At 49.7% G+C, this 20,288-nt stretch overlaps 1 long non-coding RNA gene across 3 annotated transcripts in view; it reads left to right on the top strand.

Moving 5' to 3' along the window:
- Positions 1–95: 95 nt before the first annotated feature.
- Positions 96–20,288, top strand: part of LOC116573277 — a 56,862-nt gene continuing 36,669 nt past the window's right edge. For all 3 annotated transcript variants that reach the window (XR_004278686.1, XR_004278685.1, XR_004278687.1), the window contains exon 1: positions 96–345. This is a non-coding gene — a long non-coding RNA (uncharacterized LOC116573277). The remainder of the gene's footprint in view (positions 346–20,288) is intronic.

Raw genomic sequence — 20,288 nt, 5'->3', positions numbered from 1 at the left:
TTCCTCCTCCTTCTCCTCCTCCTCCTCTTCTTCCTCCTCCTCTTCCTCCTCCTCCTCCTCTTCCTCCTTCTTCTCCTCCTCCTCTTCTTCTTCCTCCTCCTCTTTCCCCACCTCCTCCCCCTCTGCCACCGCCTCCTCCTTCACCACCACCACTCCCTCCGGGGCACCCCGGTCCCTGCAGAGTCCCCGGCCCGCGCCGCCTCTGCTGCGGCCCCCCGCATCCCGAGCTGGAGGGACAGACGGACAGACGGACACGCAGATCCCTCGCGCCTAGCTCTCGGCCGCTGCTGCCCCCTGTGGCCCTGCGTCCGGGAAGCTGGGATCGCCCCCCGGAGCACGGCGAGGGTAAGTGGATTCCGGGCGTGGGCTAACGGCGCCGCTCGGTTTCATCAGTCCCCACCCCCCGGCAGAACTCCCGGCGGTTTCCCAGGTGAGGATGGAGCCTGGGCTGGAGGTTGGGGTTGGGGGTGGGGGGGGGTGGGGGTCATCCAACCACGCGTAGCGTCGAGGTTCCAGGGTTGCTGCATTCGCGATTCTTGGCCCAGTTTGTTCGTTTGCAAGTTGAGGCACGAGTAAACGACCCTGCCCAGGCCACGGGCTTCCCACCAGACCCACAGGCTCCGGGCTTTTTCTCTCTGGGAGGGCGCTCACCTCCTTCCCCCAAACTGTTCCTAAGGGTAGAATCTGGGATAAGTGGTGTCCAAGGTCAGGGGAAAGGTAGCCGTGGTGTTCCTATTACCGTTACACTGTCCTTAGGACTTGCGTTGATTTTGTCATTATTATTATTATTATTATTATTATTATTATTATTATTATTGCTGTTGTTGTTATTATTATTATTTCTATTATTATTCCGCCATCTGTCGTCCCAGGGGCGGGTTGCTGTGCAGGGCTTGCAACTAGGGACTGCAGATCGCGTCTCCGGTCCCAGGCCGTGTCCGCATTTTCGAGCTCGCCTTCGGTTTTGGGATGATTTTAGGGCCGAGTTCCCTCGTCCCTATTGGCTCACGCAGCAGCATAATTATGATCACGTCCCCCAGGCTGCTGGCGCTGCTCTCTGTTTATTGGTGGTTAAAGATCTATTATCTATTCATCAGCCGCTTCTTTTTTCCTTTTTTTTTTTTCTTCTTGCCAATTGCATTCTTCTAAAGTGAAGTACCAGCAGGTATTTTGCACGTTTACAATTAATGAGGGAAAAAATCTGGCATCCTTTAAATCTATTACTTAGAGGTCCATGCCATTTCTCTTAAGGAGGAAGAAATGCCTGTGTTTGGTGACTAGGTTGCCGTGAGACCCGAGAAAAGTCGATTGGGAGGGGGGAGAAGAGCGAAGTCTGAGAGCCAGACTGCTTCCCCCACTAGCTGCATCAGTGGACGGTCTGGGTCTTTGGACATATGCCCCTGCTTGCCCAGCTGCCCACCTTCTTGCCCTGGGGGTCTCCCCTGACCTTCTCTGGTTTCATTTGATGTATTTTTCTGTACACGTCAATTTCTCAACTTCTTTATTCCAGGCATAATTTGTTTGGGGGTGGAGAGGAGAAACCCTTTAGGAAAACCCTCCAGGCAAGAAAGGTTAGAAATGTGTTTTCTGGGGTTGTCTGGGCACCTGACCCTAGCTAACAGAGATCATCTGAGCTAACAGAGATCAGCTGAGCTGCACACCGCCCCCCTCAACTTTCCCAGAGCCTGCACACCTATACACATTCACACACAAGACAGGTGTGGGCCTTGGCCTTGCAGTCATGCCCGGAGAAACCTGACCCTGTCTCAAGCTTCAGACCTCTGACGCCAGCTCTGGGCTTGGGTGGTGGCTGGGTTTTCACCCTTCCCAGGTTCTTGTGGTCTTGCTTTGTAGCAATCCCCCCTCCCCCCATCCTTTCTCCCAGGCCTAAGGATGCAGGGTGTTTAGTCCAGCCTCTTGTGGTGGGGTGGCTTTAGAGATGTACCTCCCAGTGGCCTGAACCGCTGACTTCCAGAAATACTGGCTCCTGTTCAGAAATCCCTCCCTCTATTAAACTGTAGGGACACAAGCCCCATGGTGCCCAGGCTGGCAGGGAACCTGAGGCCACCCGGTAAGGGGGTTGGCTGTTGCTTGTCGGCCAGCCTGGGGAGGAGGTGCAGGGCAGACCTTCCTTTCCAAAGCCAAAAAGAAGCACCCAATTTAGGTGGGCTTAGATCATGGATCCTGGATCCTGGAACCAGAGGGAAAGGTTCTTCTCCTTGAACGGCTCTCTAGGATGGATGGATGGATGGATGGATGGTCAAAACTAGGGGTACTAGAACCCCTGCCCTGGCTGTAGGGTGGGGAATGACCATTTATTTCCCAGTATGAGTGATCTTGGCCGGGGGCATGAGAGCAGATGACCTTGAGGGCAAAGAGATCCAGTTAGCGTCTGGGAGGTGTAGTGAACCTCACCATGGTGTCTAGAACATAACAGTTCAACCTTTTTTAAAAGTCAGAGGCTGGGCGCTAAAGTGTTGTTGGTACGCCCTTAAATCCTTTCCTGCCTTTGGCTGGGAGTGTCCAGAGTGCCCAAGGGGGTGAGCAACAGTCTGGAGCCCAGATCCCCTCCTCTTCCTGCCAGAGGCCGGAAAGTCTGGCCGGGGCAAAGGGCCCAGATTGCCCAGAGCCTTGTCTCCCTTCCTGCAAGATCGTCTGCAGCCCATCCGCCCCTTGCAAAGCGCCTGGAGGTTGGCTCCGGGTCCCTTGTGGCTGGCAGGTGGGCAAGGGTGAGGGATCGCCAGGGTCGGTTTCCTCTGCCCCAAGTGCTGCCAGCCCCAAGTCTCACTCAGGCCCATAACAGAAAGAAACGGGCTTGGGCCACGCAGAAGCTCTGGAAGCCAGATAATCTATGCTAATTCATGCGGCCAGGGACCTGAGGAACTCAGGAAGGTTCGAACTGGGCCCCTTACGTGCAGGAGAATTAACTAGGATAGTAACTCATTAACCAGACTGGTGGATGAGGCTCTGGGTACTGGGCACTCTGGTCTGGACTCAGACCCTGGGCCAACTCTACCCCTGCTCCTTGTGCCTCAGAGCTGCCCCTCACTTTATTTGTGTCTTAGGCCTTTGCAGAATCTGGCCCCTCTTTGTTCCCGAGCTGCCCTAGAAGGATGGGTGTTTAGTTAAATAGGGGAGCAGGCAGTGAGCTGCCAGGGGGTTTCTGGAACTCCAACTTACAGCAAGGGCCCTCCCTCCTACACACCCCAAATCACCTCTCTTTGGGCTCTGTAGGTTCAGGAATCTGCATTGAACAGGCAGCTGGCCTTGCAGACCCAAGATGAAGGTTTGAATCTGGGATCTGTCATTTACTGGCTGAGCGATCTTAGGCAAATGCCACAACCTCTCCTCACCTCATCTTGTCATTTGTAAAAATCTGGCCAATGCTGCCCATGAGGCAGTGGAGGGCAGAAGTCAGGCCTGTTTTTTGAGGAGTGATAGAACTCTTCTATTTCTTGGTTATGGCAGTAATTACACCTCTATGAGCGTTTTTCCAAACTCACAGAACTGTGCACTGAGACGGGTGAATTTCACTGTATATTCTATGGTAATGAACCTGCCCCACCCCAAAAATGCCGGTTAGATCTGGGTGACCTTGAGCAAATTGTCTGACCTCTCCGTGCCTTTCTCTTCTGTGAACTGGAGATCAATAATAATATCTTGGCCCTTGGGGTTGTTTAAGGAGATACGCCAAGAAAAGTGCTTAGACTGTTAGATTAGCACATAATGAACTGTAATAAAAGTTAGCTCCTGTCCCCCATGTTCCTGTTGTTATTATCTGCCCACTTCCAGGGCTCATTGCTGGGCTTCGAAACTGAACAACATAGATCGTAAGCTATTCCTTGTCTCACAGTCCTGCCACTAGCTTCTCCGTGCTCCCCGCAAAGGCCCAGGACTTCCTGGGCAGGTGCTGAGGGGAGAGAAGCATGGATTCCTGGCTAGTGGGAGGCATCAAAGGGCAGAAATGTGGCGGGATCTCTCATAACTCTCTGCTCTGAGTTTCCTGCCTGGGGCACATTCATCGCCTCCTGCAACTCCGTTTAGATGCCTAGGCGCTCCCTGGGGTCACTACCTTTGCCACCACCTTCTTGAGTCTCAGTTTTCTTATCGGTGGAAAAGAAATATCAATATCTTAACAGTTGTTGATAGCAGCAAGTGAGCTCATGTTTGGCATAGTCCCCGTTCATCAAATATTACAGTGGTCCAGTTTCCCTGGTGCCTCCGCCACATCCAGGCCCCTTCTGGTGAGCAGGTACCGGTTGCGTGAGCCCGAACTGTGAGCCCTCCAGGAAGCGTGGGGAGCGTGGACGTCAGCAAAGAGGGAGCCCTTTCTGCGGCTCAAGACGAGGAAAGGAGGAAAGGTGTTTGGGGATGGGAAGACCGGGGTGTCTGTTAAGAATTCCTCCAACTCACTGTGATTTCTAGTCACCCGGCCTCTCCGAACGCGCAGGGAGAGGATGGGAAAACAAAATTTAAAAATCTTATCTTTAAAACATGTTTTTTTTTTTTTTTTTTTTTTTTTTTAAAGTTATTAGAGCAAAATCCCTTCCTGGCGTCCTCCCTGGAGGCAGCTCCCTGGGCCCGGATCCGCGTGCGCGCAGCGGCGCCTAGTGGCGAGGGCGGGAGCCGGCAGGATAGCCGCGGAGCCCCTGAGCCCGGTACGCAGGGCTGGGGTGGCGTCCCCAGAGCCAAACTCTTGCGGTGACCGCAATCTGGGCGAGGAGAGGAAGTCTATGGAGGCTCACTGACTACAGAGTAGAGAGGACGACTTGGAAATGCGTTCCTCCCCACCCCCACTCCCATCAGTTCTTGGAATCCCAGCCCCAGTAGGAGTCGGGCTCCTTTCTCCGGAGTGCAAGGAATGAGGAAGGAGTTCAGTTCTAAAAATGACTAGGCGACCCTGTGATCACCTGTGCCAGGGCCATGGCCAGCTACCGCGCAAATGCAACCACAGATCCATGCCTGAGGTCCCAGATCCCTCTTTCCAGCCACGGTAGTTCAAGGAATGGACCCCTGTTGCCCCGCACTGGCCCCAAGTGGGGTGGAGTCAGAGGAGCTGGGGGTCACGCGCTGCTCTCCCAGCTTTGCGCCCCCTCCTGAGCGGCCAGTGTTCTAGTGGTTATTGCTGAGCTGGGGATTGGGCGGCCACTGCCGGCCGGTGACTGTCCCCTTCCTCTTGGAGCCCTCAGACCCCATCTGCCTCAAGGCAGGCTAGCCTCTCCCTTGAAGTGAGGCCGTGGAATCCTCTCGAGGTTTGCTGGAAATGCGGTGGCATCCTCCAGGTAACTGTTCAAAGCGTCCACCTGCGGGCCAAGCCCTCCCAGGAGTGTCTGGACCCTAGTCTGAGTCTTTGCTTTCCCAGGTGACTGCAGGAAACTGGTGCTGTCCTTCTCTGGATGTTAGCAGGAGCTTGTGAACTCCTGGGGCTTCCGAGATCTGTCTGATTTTATACCTAACATATCAGAGCCAGGAACTGGTACTGACCCGTTCGAGCTATAGGCAGGAAGTGACCCTAGAGTTTTAACTCCTTCATCACGTTGAAACGCATCAGTCCCTCAACACACAGGCTGTCTGGATTCACTACTGAAAGCAAAGACACAGAATCAGAGCAGGCCCCTGTTTCTTTCTCCCTCAGCTGCCTTCAGGTGAGTCTAAGGCAAAGCAAAGATCAGTGAGGGACAGACTGATGGACACAGGCAAGCAGGAATTAGGAACCACTGGCCTTGCTCAGGCAACGGCTCCACAGGGGTGGAGAGAGTTCTGTCTCTCCTGCACTCGCCCCTCCCAGCCTAGGCAGTGTTGTCACACTCTCCCACACCCACCCCTAAAACTATAGCTCCATTGGGCCCCAAGAGCAGTGGCTGTTGCCAGGTGCTCGGAGAGACTGGGCAAGATGTCTAGCAAGCCACAGAACCAACATGAAGGATGGGGGACACGCCTTCTGATTCCCCTACTACCTTCTTTAGCATCTGCTCTTGCCACCTGTGAGCAACTTTGTAAATTGGGGTTCAGTCCTTTTAGGAGCTCCTTGGGATTGTCTTCACTAAGGAGCCATCAAACCTGGTGATGGCTTCGGAAACACTGGTGCCCCACCAGCCCCTCTTTCAAGAACTGAATTGTTTCTTCTTTCAGTACTTTTCCTTTTGTTTTCTTTTTTGGGGGGGGGCGGGGGGGGCTGGGGGCCAGGCTAGGGCTTAGAAGTGGATCCTGGCCACTTGAAGAAAGAAAGAAACTGGAGACTTTCTCGTAGAGGCTGCAGGTCTCCTTGAAACCTGGAGAGGATGACCGGAAGGTTTAGAAGAAATTGTGGGATTTAAAAGCCCGTTTGCTCACACTCCTGAGCCCAGTGAAATTCAGAATCTGATGTCGAAGGAGTCATACATAATACCCATTTTCCAGATAAGAAAACTGAGGCTCAAAGAGGTAACACAACGCACTCTCACCTACTGGCTGTGCCTGCTGTGGGCATCCCACGAGGGGCCCTGGGACGGCCCCGCCCCCCCTCCAGTATTGCCAAACGCCTACTTTTGAGCCAATGAGAAAAGAAAGGGAAGAGCCCCCGCAGGCGGACGGGGGCGCCCAAACCTTCGCTAGCATCGAGGTTCACCCAGGCGGCCCCGCAGAGTGGAACTCTGGCGCTAGCCTGGAGTCCCCTTGCCCACGGTCTTTCTCCAGGCCACCTTTTCCGTCCACAGGCCTCGCCCCACACCCCTTTTCTCTTTCCCCGCACCCCTCCCGTGGATTCAAGCCCGGGGTTTAGGACAAGAGGGCCATCCACGGCCTAACTTCGGCTAGGGAGCTGAAGAGCCGGCAGGGCAACACTCGGTGACTTGGGCACTCGGAAGCCCCGGCCGAGACTCGGTGGCCCCGCACCCCGGCGTTGCTCTCGTGGGCGACTCAGAGCGACCCTGAACCCGCAGAGCAGCGCCTGCGCCTGCGGACGGAACAAGTGGAGGGGGTCCGAGCTCCCTTCCCAGGCAGCAGGGCTGCCCGAAGGCCCCTCGGGCAGCTACTTGTGCGTCCCTGGCCCGGCCACCCTGCGGGGACCTAGCTGGAGACGGAGAGTGCACAGGGACAGGGAGCTTCCGAGGAGGCACGCAGACGTGGTCTTCCCCCGGCCCCCGTCCTGATGAGACCTCCTCCCGGAGCCTGGACCCGGGCGGCCTTTAATTAAAGACAGCGGCCAGGCTGCCTCCAGGGCAACCGGGGGGTTGAGGGGAGCCCCACCAGTGGGGGCCACGCAGCTGTACCCCTGCCCACCACACTCACAGTCCGGGGCTCCTAGCGTCCGGGGGTTGGACGCGCCAGGCCCCGCTCCCCTGTTTGAGTCCCTTCCGCTCCTGGGCGCGGGGACACGCCGAGCGCCCAGCTTCCGCGGCCGGCAGAGAGGCCGAGCGGGGCCCGAGGGGACCCCCAGATCGGGCCTCCGAGGCCTCCGCGCCGGGTCCTCCCGTCTCCCCCACTCGGAGAGGCCCGACCGCAGCCGCCCTCCGCTTAGCCGGCCGCCCGCGGCTCACCCGGAGCAGCGCCACAAAGGGTGGCATCGCGGCGGCGCGGGCAGGGACCTCATTGGTTCAATATTAGCTTTTCATTCCAGTCTATTGTGCCCATCTGAGATAATATTGACTCTGAGGTGAGAGCCCACAGACGACAGAGCTTGTCTGACACTCGGCGGCAGGGCGCTCGGGAGGCAAGAGAACCAGAAATGGAAAGTTAAAGGGACGGCAAACAGAAGCGGCGGGCGCGGCGGCGCGCCCCCGGGCCGCGGACGGCCCCGCCGCAGTGCGCTCTCCGCCGAGTGCGCCCGGGCCTGCGGCGGGGGAAGCGGGCTTCGGGGCAGGGTCTCCGTGTCCGGAGCCCGCCCTGAGCAGGGGCCCCGGCGCGTTCCCATCGGAAACAGCCCTCGCTTAACACACACACTCCCTTCTTCCAGACGGCTGGTTTTGAGGTCCCGCTTCTAGGTAACTGGAGCAAAACTGACTCCCCTACACCCTGTTTTAGCTTGCCAGGAAGCCAACGGCGGCCTTTGGGATATTTTCCCCTTTTAAAAAAGATGAAACTCTTCAGGGTAACTTCTCTGTCAAAGCGTTTCTCCTATTACTCCAGCACGAGAAGAGTAAACGCCGCAATTATCATGAAACTGCATGACTTGGAAGGACGCGGTTAATATCGAATTTCGAGCTGTGCATTTTGCTTTGCTTTGTATGCTTTGCAGCCCATGCACGGGTTTCTTAACTGCTTTGTATGCTTTGCAGCCCATGCACGGGTTTCTTAACTGCTCTTCTAACCGCAGCTTTAAAGGGCCTCTGAAACGTCAGGTCTTGCATATAAAGATTCGTTTCAATTTCCAAATTGCCTCTAAATGCCCACATTGGAAAATGGCACTTTAAGTTGTCTTATATGTCTGAGACAGAACACTTAGGTTTACACTCGGGGGGGACCAAACGTCCAATGTTCAGGGCTTGCAGTGGACGTGGGGAAGGATGCCCTAGGGTCTCATTGAGGAAATTTGTGTCTCCCCACGTCCCTCATTGGAGACTGACCTCTGTAAGAGATAGTCGGTTAACTTCATTACTCCAGTGAGGAGCTAGCTAGTCATTTGGAATATTTATGTCTGTCCCAAGACACGTGGGCCGGTGGGGAGCTGGGGTGGGGCAAGGACTGGGGTGGTGCCACCAGCACCTGGGGACCGTTGTGTGCCTGCCTCCTTCTCAGGCTCCCTAGGGCTGTGTGCTACCCGGCCCCTTGGATATTTCAGAGGAGCACATGCTGTTTAATATAATGACCTATAATGTATCATATTATGTATGGCCTGCTGGTATTATTTATATAATTTGCTGTATACTATATATAATTAGGTATTATATATTATTTAACATATAGCATGTATTATATAGTTTCATCATATTATATGCTGTTTGACATATTTAACATCTAGTTCCTATATTACAGTATTATATTACTTATTAACACATAACATGTTTAATTAATTAGGCACTACATATTGTATGCTGCATACAGTTCTGGATGTATGTGTACATATACATATATTTGTCACGTAAGTGTTGTGTGTGCAGAAGTATTTGGGGGAGCCTATAATCTCCCTGAAAGTATATATTTGATTGCTTAACACGTTATAAAGTCCTGATCAAAACCACGTTGGCACCAGCTCTGTCTTTATGACAAATAACCCTGGTGTCCAATGTTGGCCCCAGGGAAAGGCGGGGCGGGGGTAACTCTGACGGGAGGGACAGCAGGTCCCTCTCTGGAAAGTGCTTTTCCAAATGGCCCTTCCCTGGAACAGAGGAGCCCACGTTCTGGACCTGGAGGCCGCCTCCTTTTTCTTTCCCGTTGCGGTGGTTGTGTTGGTTTTGAGAGAGGCTGTTTAGAGGCTCCGACGGTCCCTAAACTGATGTCATGAATTAAAAATGAATTTGGGGAGTGCAGCATCTGCTCGGCTAAGGCGTCTGGCCGGGCAGCGGAGGCCTTTCGGAGGCTCTGGGCTCCAGACGCTGGGGCGGCGGGCTCGGGCCTCGCCGTTCGATGCGGCCGCGTAGCCGCGCTCCGGGCTCCCGCCGCCGCCGGCCTCCCCTCCCCGCGCTCGGGGAAGCGGCCCGGAGCTCGGAGCGCTCGCGGATCGGGTGCTGTCGACTGCAGTCCGCTTCTACTGCGGGTCGAGGGCTGAAATGAGCAGGTATTCGCCCGCTCCCGCAGGAAGGCCGGGGCCGTGTGGCCCGAAGAAAAGCAAATCGGGATCTCCCAGGACGCACGTGTTCGTCTCTTTCAAAACCAAGAACCGCGCGAGAGATCCAGTTGATGGCGGGGGCGGAGGAGTGGGGGCAGGGCGGAGGAGGGAAAAGGAATTGACGGTCGAAGTCAGGTACGGCCGGAGACAGCGTCAGAAATGAGAAACGCCCTCGCTTTCAGCCCAGGAAACGGGACGCGCGGCTCCTTCCCCCTCTGAGGCCTGGGAGTCGGGAAGAGGGGCTGGGGGGAAAGGGGGTCCCGGAAGCCCTAGCGAAGGGGGGCGGTTCAGAGACTGCCACGGGGCGGTGGGCTATTTCTTAAAAAGAACTCGTCCCCTCACTGGCTACCTGGTCTTGTGGGACAAAACAGTGAAAGTTGCAAGGGAAAAATAAACAAAACCCCAAAACCAAAAAAACAACCCCTCACCAAGAGGTTTGGGTTTCCCACTTCCAGCAAAAACCCTGAGCTCTGCGAGACCGAGCTCACCTCCGATCTGGGTCCAATTGCCAGCCTTGGGGAACGGTTCGGCGGACATCACAGGGGTGGGGACCGCAGGGGCCTCCCTGTTCTGACCCTGAGGGGAGTCCTAGGGTGAGCTGGCCACTGGAAAGTGGGAGAAAGTCTTCTGTTGCTAAAAATAAAATCAGCCAACCTCCCCCCTCCCCAGCGGTTGCCGTCAGCAGGCCTGGCTGCAGGGCCAGGCGTCTGAACACGCACAGGATGCCAAGCCTTCCAGATGAAGAAGGGATCCCAGTGCCAACCATGTGGCCGTGGATCTTCCCCAGATGGGCGTTGGCACATCTGGCCCATCTGTAGTGCTGCCTCCATCCAGGTGATCCATCTTGCCTCTGCCCAGCGCAGTTGCAAAACTTGATTCTCACTGTGGAAGCATGAGAGTTCTCTATTTTTGCCCCTTGCTCTGAGCCCCGCTGATGGTTAAGGGGCGGCTGCTCAGGTGTGCTGGGAAGAAGATAGGGTCTGTTTCATCGCTCACTTGCTGCTGGGCATCTTGTGTGAGAGACGGTTCATTTCTATCTCTGATGGCACCTGGGCAAAGCGTCTATTACCAGGTTCTAGCTTATCCCATCTTCTCAGAAATCCATGGAAGTACTCAATCTATTTCCACCTTCCAAATGTGAAAAATGAGACTCTGAAGTAAAGGGTTTCACCCCAAGGTCACTCACGCATGGCTAGTAAGTGAAGGAGTCTGGCTTCCAACCCACATGTGTCTGACCCAACCACTTGTCCTCTTCCCCCCACCTCCTGCATCCTATCAGAACGCTCCCCTTCTCCCCAGCGAGGAAGTCAGGGCCCATAGTGTAAGGAAAGAGACAACACTCAGCTCTGAGTTCCCCCAAAAGTCAATGACTGCAGAATTCAGAGCCTGGATCCCACATTCTCTAGGTCTGGAAGAGACGAGAGCCAGCATGTGGCTAGAAGGTGTGGGTTACACAGAGCCTGTTCCCACACACCCAGTGAGGTGACCAGGGCTGCTGTTACCCCATTAGAGAGGCAGAGATGGGCTCAGCAAGGCTGAACAACTTGTTCACTGCCCAGCCAGTCCACGCAGAGCCCTGGCACTGGCCTGGGCCAGCCGGTTCCAAGCCTCCCAGCTCCGCACACCACATATGGGACCATTTAACCAACAGAGTCAGGCCTTGCACTCTGTTGTGAAATTGCTAGGTTGTTTTCCCTTTAAGTGTTCCTGCAAATTTTATTTGGGGATTCAAAACTTTCCCTTCATGTATGCCCCTCTTGTACTCATTCCTTCTTCACCACACGCTCTTCTGTGTCGCAGGGATTTCAGGGAAACAGAGCAAGGAGTTACCCCTCTTCTGTGTTCAGTGATACTCAGAGACCAGAGTGTAGAGATTTTACCTACGATTGTATATTTGGCCCTATAGCCATTTGCTTTATGGTCATCACTAAAATGCAAATGTGTCATCAAGGATTTGAAGTTTTATGTGTTTTTCATGATTTTAATGGAATTTTTAACCCTTGCTTTAGACAATGTTTTCTATTTGCTAAGATCCAAGGGGGAGAGTGTGAGGTAGGAGGAATTCTTTGCTCAAATGGCCCCATATCCAAAAGCATCATCAGGAATCCAGACCGAGACTGGCTAGAGAGGTCTCTAACTGGAGGGGATGTACCAAACACCTATCATCGAGAAGAGCCTTCAGACAGCCCGAGCTCCATCTCTATGCCCAACTGAACCCCACTTCTTCACTGCTCCACAAGAGTCATGTCTTTCCCGTCCAAGGAAAGCTTTATTTTGTATTATAAAATTATATGTATATTTTCATACAATTATAAAATTATATGTATATTTTCATACTAGACCAGAATGTGTGAAGAAGTAAGCAGCAGTCACTTGAATTTCTCCTAGCCAGAGACCACCACTGTCAAACATTTGGGAATGTTAACTTTTGACACCTTGGAAAAGAAAAGAAATTCTATTATGTCTACACATGTTCGTTATTGTTGTTCTAGTAAAGAAAGAAAGAAACCTGCTCTGTAGTTCTGTTTATATGAAATTCATAAGTAGTTATAGAAGTCGAAACAGTGGTTGCCTCCGGCAGAGTGTTGGCTACAAAGGAGGGCAAGAGAACTAGAAAAGCTAGAAATGTCCTCTATCTTGACTAGGGTGATGGTAACACGTAGGTATACAATTGCAAAAACTCATTGAACTTAAGACTTGTGGGTTTGACTATACATTTTTATACTTCAATAAAGAAAAAGAAGGAAAAGGGAGAATCTTGGGCAAATATTATAGCCAAAGACCAAGCTGGGCAGGGGGGTGAAGGGGGGGAAAAAAAGCATAAGATGCTCAACTAAGACAAGGACACACAGACCCAGGGCTTTACAGAGAGGGATACAGGCTTGGCTCCGTATACTGGCCTCCCCCAGCACCTCCCTGTGGCAGGCCTGTACTTAAATCCAAGAGGACTGGATCCTTAAAAGGCCAATGCAGTCCTGAGAGCCTGCTGGGGCTCACCGACTACCAAACTCTCTTCTCCCATGCTGTGACTCCTCCCCATTAGTCGGACTCTGCATTTCCTGGTAGGGGCGGGGTGTCCCTCAGAGCCTAACAAAAATCTTTGCTGAGTCAGGAAGGAAGTTGGAAAGCCTTAAGTTTCAAATAGGTTAGGTTCCAAAAATTTCTTTCTTCATCGCTGTCTAGGACTCAGAATGTTGTCTCTCACAGTGACAACGTTAAAAATGTTCAAGGCTTCCAGTTTCTCCTCCCCCCAAAATCTATTAAATGTCTACTCATAAGATAAAGAATTATAGGCTTGATAGGAATATAAGGGTTATACTGGCTATGTGCCACAAAAAGCAAATTCCTCCCCTCCCCGCCTCTAAAATGTACCTGCTATCTGCCAGACACTGTTTTAGCATTTGGGATTCAAAAACGACAAAATCTCGTGATCTTTTCCCCCAAGCAACTCACTATCTAGTAGAGGAAGACCTTGTAAATATGTAAGTGCACTAAGATTCATAGGCATTGTGATAGAGGTTGTCATAATTAAAGAAAACAGAAAAATAGAAGTGAATGTTAGTTGGCAGGGGAGAATGTATACATTTTGAAGTGGGGCGAGTTGTTGGGCCAAGGAATTAGGTGAAACTGGAGAGACTCTAACGTCCTGGGGCACTTTGAATGGCAGTGGTCCTAGATCTGATTTTACTATAAAATGTATATCTTCCTCCACCCCTTCCCCCATTTTTTAAAAAAAAGATTTTATTTATTTATTTATTTATTTGACAGAGAGAGAGAGAGAGAGCACACACAAGCAGGCAGAATAGCAGGTAGAGGGAGAGAGAGAAGCAGTCTCCCTCCTGAGCAGGAAACCTGACATGGGCTCGATCCCAGTGCCCTAGGATCACTATCCGAGCTGAAGGCAGACACTTAACGACTGAGTCATCCAGGTGCCCCAAGATATTATTTATTTATTTGAGACGGAGAGCATGAGAAAGGGGAAGAGGTTGGAGAGGGAGAAGCAGACCCCCGGCTGAGCAGGAGGTCTAAATTTGGCCTTGATCTCAGGACTCTGGGATCATGACTTGAGCCAAAGGCAGACACTTAGCTGACTGAGCCACCCAGGAAATGGAATTGGAAATGACAGTTGGACTTCTCAGTCATGTTTGGGGTTGGTTGGCTTTGACTTTCAAATTATTTGAAGGGAGTAGAGGTGGGCAATACTTAAAATTCCAAAGAGCAAAGGAACAAAAATTTAGGAGGTTTATAAACCTTGGACAAGTCTTGTCAGAGGTAAATTTGACCTAGTGGTGAGAGGAAAAACCATAACCCCCAACACTGAGGAAGAAAGAAAGGCCATTGCCCACACCAGTCACCGGATGGTGAAGTTGGGACAGGATAGCTTGGTTGCCTTCTGAAAAGCAGACTGGGTTAGTAGACTGTGCCCTCAGAAGTAGGGCACCACTTAAAATCACATATAGTATTTGGGGATCACGTAGTCATTCAACCAACACAGAGCCTTTACCATTTATGAGGAAATTTGAAACTGACCAGCAATTAACAGGGTTAAAAGATCTAGTGGATCATGATCCTTGCCCTCAAGGATTATTTGGGGAACTAGGTAAGTATTATTTAATGTGCCCAGACATAAAATCCCCTATGCTTTTTTCCTCCTGACACTGCTCTATCAGCAAGTTGGGGGTAATAACAATGCAAGATCTACTGACCTCACACAGTTGTTCTGAGGACAGAATGTGATTAGGAAGTAAACATGTGTTTGTCAAGTTCTGGCATTAGACAAGCATTAATCGTTAAAATGGTTTTCAGCTGTGTGCTCCCCTTGCCAGTCAATTTTTCATTCAACAAATATATACTGTGCGTTTCTGCTGAGCAGGCACTGTTAGGGGTACTGGGAACATGGCAGTAAAGAAAACAGACAAGATCTCTGCCCTCATGGAGCTGACGTTCCCCAAGAGGACAGTGTGCTGACACTAATAAAAAAAATCCCATCAGCCATGTGAGAGAGGCAGGAAGCTTAAAGCTGAACAAAGCTTAATATTATAACAAAGCTTTATATATAAAGCTGAACAAAGATATATATTCACTGTGTAGAATATTGAAAAAACTGGAAACAACCCATGTGTCCTTTAATGGGGAACTGGTAAAAAAAAAAAAATGGGTTACTTCTGTACAGAGAAAATTGTATCACTATAAAAAGATAGGAGGAGCTATCTCTCTATAGTATGACAAGAAGATCTCTAAGATCTTTTAAAGGGAGATAAAGCAAGTTCCAGAACAATACACAATATGATCACAAACACTTGTCTGTTTGTTTTATTCACAGGCTAACATACAGTGATGTGTATATACTTAAATGAGGTCTTAGAGAAAAATTCTGAAAAGATACAAAGTGACAACAGTGCTACTTCAAATGCACATTCAAGGGAGCAGAGGGGGCTGGTCGGGGAATGGTGTGGACCAGTATACAAGTATACAATGTATACTTCTTGCTTCTTCTAGTTCTGGCAATAAGCGCATTGGTGTGTGGCTTGTGTAATTAAACAAGGTGTATGCATGTGGGTACACCTGAGTTAGAGCAATAGGATTATGTATGACAGATGTTGCTCTTTTAATCTCCCTTAATGTTTTAATGTGTCTATAGAGAGATATATACACATAGATGAGAGGAAGCCAAAACATAAAAGGTGGAATGAAAACATGGTGCCCTGGCTCGGAAGTCTTGCCTCTCCCCATCCCACCTGCAGTTTATAGTGAAACCCTTTTTTAAGAGCATCATGAGATGTTGGATAAAAATGCTTGATCTCCTAGTTCTGAGACACATGTAATTATTTCACAGGTAAGTAGCCTCAAGGATCTTTTTGATAGATATGTCCTCATTGTGAAAGCATCACGCCTGTCCCAGCAATAATTGAGCTTTGGCTGGAGCCAGTGTGGGGGTTCTGGTATGTGCTGGGTGACTCCCAATTAGGTTCCGCGGGCTCCCAACCCAAGCCACGTGAGTTGGCCTTGGCTTTGGCGAATCGCTGAAACCCAGCCCATTCATGCCATCCAGATCTCTTCCATTGCCACCCCCACACACTCCACCCAACCGGGGACCACGGGCAGATCTTCAGGGTCTCTAAAGGAGGCAGCTGGCCTGCGTGGTCTGTAATGTTATTTATACTCCCACACTTCTCATTTCTATGGGGGCAAATTGTTACAAGAGACTGTTACACAGTTCATTCACATGCACCTGCCCTGTGCTGAGGACAAACAGAAGCAGAAAAGCAAGGATTCTGGTTTTAAGGGGTTGCTGTTGGTGGACTCAAAGGCTTTGGGAAGTTGAAGCCAATGAAACCACTGGAGAGGTGGACTCCAAATAGCCCTTTGGAGACCCTCCGGCACTTCTTTCCAGCCTCTGGCTCTAAATCTCTTGCATTAAGCTGGCCTCTGCTCCTCCAATCCCTTTGTTCTGAAAGGCAGCTGGTCGCACCCCTAGCCTGGAGGCATTGCTTCAGATCCCTGAGACTGGCCCACACCTGTGTTACAGCGGGGGAACAAGAGTCTCAGTGTGGGGACAGGGATAGCCGGAGGTCAGGGTGAGATCCAAAAAACTGGAGCAGGGACCCAGGACCTTACAGCCAGTCTGTTGGCTCAGCAAATCCTTCGTGTGCACTCACTGTGTGCCTGGCACTGTGCTAGATTGTAGGAGCACAGGTGTGAATCAAGGGCACTTGGAGCTTCCAGACCAAGCTCTATGGTTAGAAGTCTTTCCTGGCAGGCTGACATCCTCTGTTGGAGAACATTCAGGTCCGTGCCCTTCTGCAGCCCCCACCCCCCACAAACAGTCAGCTTAACCATCTTAGCTGCCAAGGAGCAAAAAGCTGCCAGAGGAGGCCATGAGGAGGCATGCTAGACACTGGGTCTAAAAGGGGCTAGGGGGTCAGAAGTCATCCTAGGCTGTGCAGAAAACTCCGCAGTGCCCTTGATCGAGGCCAGTCTCCTGCAAGCGGAACTTGCTTCCCTGCACTGAGGGCTGATGGTGTTTTCCCAGACGTGTGGCAGGAGCTGAGAATGGGCAGGACCTCTCTCATTCCTTCTTCCCTCCTCTCAGCTGTGTGACCTGGCCGGGGGGCTCAACCTCTCAAGTCTCAGTTGTTTCTTCTGTGAAATGGGAATGATAACAGTCCTGCTGATTCTTCTTCTTTCAGATGATTCTGGAGATCAAATGAGGTCATGGATGGAAAAGGAAATTATAAAGCACTTCACCATACAAGCAGGTGTTGTTATCCTCTTTGAGGCCTTCCCCCATCCCCCCCCCCCACCCCATCAGGAAGGCCCTCGGCCACCAGCTGTGTGAGGTTTTCCCATGTAGCGAATGCAGGAACATTCATGTGGGCGGCAGCAGGAATCCCTAGCAGGCTCCTGCTATTGGCTCAAGGGGTCTTTCTAGAACCCACAGATGCCCTCCCAGGATTTCCCTTAGAAGCCAAGTAGACAAGCCAAACCGGCCCTGGCCCTGGCTGAGCCATCCTGTTTCTACTGCGGGCTCAGGCCCCACCCTGAAACCGATTAAACCAATGCCATGGATGCCCGACAGGTGGCGACAAGTGGCGTTTTCCGGGTGCTTCATGGGCACCCCGAGGGAGATCTCTTTTTGAGCAGGAACAAGGAACTGTGGGGGCAGCAAGGGAGCCAGCACCTCTGGTTCTCACGTGCTGCTAACTTTGGGCACGTCGCCTCACCTCTCTGGGCACTGCTGTCAGATGGGCATTTTTTTTTTTATTATAAAAGTGACACATGATTATAAAAAATGTAAATGTGACAGAAGAGGAAAGCGTCCCTAAAGATGCCTCCCCAACTCCTTTGCCAATGACCGTCTGCTATAGAAATTCTTCTCAACACAGAAATAGTTACATATGTATCTTGAACAAAAACTGGAATCAAAAAATTACCTTGTCTCTTGGACATTTTTTTTCCTACGGTTTTGTAAGTAGGTCTGCCTCCTTCCTTTAACCACCTGCAGTGTGCTCCCGCATCTCTTGGGCTATTCTGTGACATTTCCATAGGATAAATTCCCCGGCATGAAGTGACTGGATCAAAAATATTTCTCCACATCCTCAATACATTTTCTTCACATTTTAAACTGCTCGTTAGCGAGGTTGAGCATCTTCTTTTGTACATGTAGTGGCTATTTGTATTTCTTCTGTAAAAATCTTTCTTACATCTCCCAATTTTTCTATTGGCCCAATAATCATTTTCTTATCTGAAAGCAGCACTTTATATAGCAAGGCTCTTAATCAACGCTTGTCATATGTACGTTAGTTCCCTAGTTTGTCATGTGTTTTTAGTGTGTATCTCCCATACCAAAGATTTGAATATTTATGCAGGTAAAATTGTTAGCTTTTTTTTAATAAAGATTTTATTTATTTATTTGACAGACAGAGATCACAAGTAGGCAGAGAGACAGGCAGAGAAAGAGGAAGAAGCACGCTCTCTGCTAGGCAGAGAGCCTGATGCGGGGCTCGATCCCAGGACCCTGGATCACGACCTGAGCCAAAGGCAGAGGCTTTAACCCACTGAGCCACCCAGGCACCCCAGATTGTTAGCTTTTTTCCTTTATGGATTCTGAGGCTTACCTGTTGTCAAGAAAGGCTCTTCACAGTCTCAAGATTATGCAATTATTTGTATCTGGTTTCTTTTGCAGCTTTTGTCACTTTAAAAAAGTGTGCATCTTGAATACATCTGGAATTGCTTTTTCTGTGAATGTGGCATGAGGTCCAGACCCACTTTCTTCCCCTTCTTCAAGGAATAACTGATGATTCTAGCACCACTGATGCACCAGTGTAGCCTTTCTCGGCAAACCCAAATTACAATCTTTATCACATAACTTACACTTTACTCCATTAGCCTATTTTATTCTATTCTACATTCTACTTTTTAAAAAAGATTTTATTTATTTATTTGACACAGAGAGAGAGAGAGAGATCACAAGTAGGCAGAGAGGCAGGCAGAGAGAGGGGGAAGCAGGCTCCCCACTGAGCAGAGAGCCCTACGTGGGGCTCGATCCCAGGACCCCGAGATCATGACCTGAGTGAAGACAGGCTGAACCCACTGAGCCACCCAGGTGCCCTTACATTCTATTTTATTTGTTTATCTGTTTGATATTTTTATAACATTAGCATACCACTTAATTATTCTGACTTTTGTAGTATCTTTTCAAATTCAATGGGGCAAGCCCCATGTCATTTTTCTTCTTTTACAGAAATTGTCTATCCTCGTGGATCTTTCCTCCTGGATAATATTGGAAGTCAACTTGCCAGTTCTTCTAATCAGAAATTTTATTGAAGTTGCAATTTATAAACTAACTTGGGGGAAGAATTGAGATCTTAACAGTATTTAGACATCCCAAGCAGAAAGACAGTTCTTTATTTTATTTAGGTTTTCTTCAGTGTAATCAAACTTGCTTCTAAACAGGTCTTAGATATTTCTTACATAAGTTAGTGTGTTTTCAGTTTTATGGTGATTTATGCTTTGTTTTGTTCTGTTTTTGCTGTAAGAAAAGGAATAATTTTTATATTTTCAACTCGCTATTTCTATTATATGAGAAAACTATTTAGTTTGTGTATGGGAATCCTTGCAAACTCTCTTGTTGTTTCTTAAGTAATCTGTTGAGTCTCTTGGATTTTCCACTTAATAACTGCTTTACTTATTACCAAAGGAAAACATGTCTATTATAGAACATGAAAACCCACAAAAGAAAAGGGACAAACAGTACCTGTAAAATCCAGTTTAGAAAAAGTTATTCTTAACACTTTGATGAATGTCCCATCCCCAAAAAAGATAAATGCATATACTGTACATGCTATATACCTTCGTATATATATACACAAACATATAAAACAGTGTAATTTATATGACATTGACATACATCTACTGAGGGATATAATACATAGCTCTAAGAATTAAGACAATACATGTGTACAGAGTTGTTTAAACAGCTTCATACTATGCATAATATTTTCTAACCCACTTTTCCTATTTAATAAACCATCACAAACCTTTTTCCACAATGTTACTATTCTACATTATCAACAACTACATTAAAGATATGAGTTTATTTAAGCAACCCCCAATGGCAGACATTTAGAGAGTCAATTTTTTATATTAGAAATCTAAAGTGAACCTCTCATTACTTAAAGGTCTGTGAACTTCATGATTATTTCTTTAGAAGAACTTTCTAAGAGTCGAATTCTGGGTCCACAGACGTGCAGAAATCTAAGGCTCTGGTGACAAGTTGACAAACTGCCCTCCAAAAACTTGTACCAATTGATTCTTCTACTTCCACTCTCCAATACCTTTTTCTTCTTCAGATCCCCCTTTCTTCAGTAAACATGGTACTATAGGCATTTCTCAAGTCTTAATCTCGCTGGCAACGTCATTTCAATGGTAACAGAATGTTTTGTTAGCCACCAGCCCTCTGTCGGAGTCCCCGCATTTCCGTTTCTGAGATAAACCCAAGAAGTTCCCAATTTCCACACCAAGCCCCCTTGTGTGACAATGA

This window comes from Mustela erminea, chromosome 14 (assembly GCF_009829155.1).
Source record: "Mustela erminea isolate mMusErm1 chromosome 14, mMusErm1.Pri, whole genome shotgun sequence".
Lineage (NCBI taxonomy): Eukaryota > Metazoa > Chordata > Mammalia > Carnivora > Mustelidae > Mustela > Mustela erminea.
Note: the sequence above shows the minus strand (reverse complement) of the source record. Positions and strands in the feature narration are given on the sequence as shown.